Below are 356 nucleotides of genomic sequence, written 5' to 3' on the forward strand. Positions count from 1 at the left end.
TACGCCAACTGATGGGCCCAGTTCTTTTTTTTTTTTTTAATTGTTTAATTTATTGATTATTATTTCAAATTTGACCAGAGAGAGACACACACAGAGAGAGAAAAGTAAGAAAGCAAGCTGCCAGGTCCAGGACTCGAACAATGATCAGCCATATGGGAGCCCAGCACCTCAACCACCATTCCACCTGCCCGGCCCTGGTAGTCTTAGTTTTGATAGAAAGCATGAAAATACTAACATTGGAAAGAAACACTATGCATGTCCCCAGTGTGAGAAAGACTTTATTTTCCCCCAGTTCTAATGGAAACCATGAGAGAACTCTCACTGGAGAGAAATCCTGAATATAAGGTATGTGGGAA

This window comes from Tupaia chinensis, unplaced genomic scaffold, assembly GCF_000334495.1.
Source record: "Tupaia chinensis unplaced genomic scaffold, TupChi_1.0 Scaffold000116_1, whole genome shotgun sequence".
In the NCBI taxonomy this organism is placed as follows: domain Eukaryota; kingdom Metazoa; phylum Chordata; class Mammalia; order Scandentia; family Tupaiidae; genus Tupaia; species Tupaia belangeri.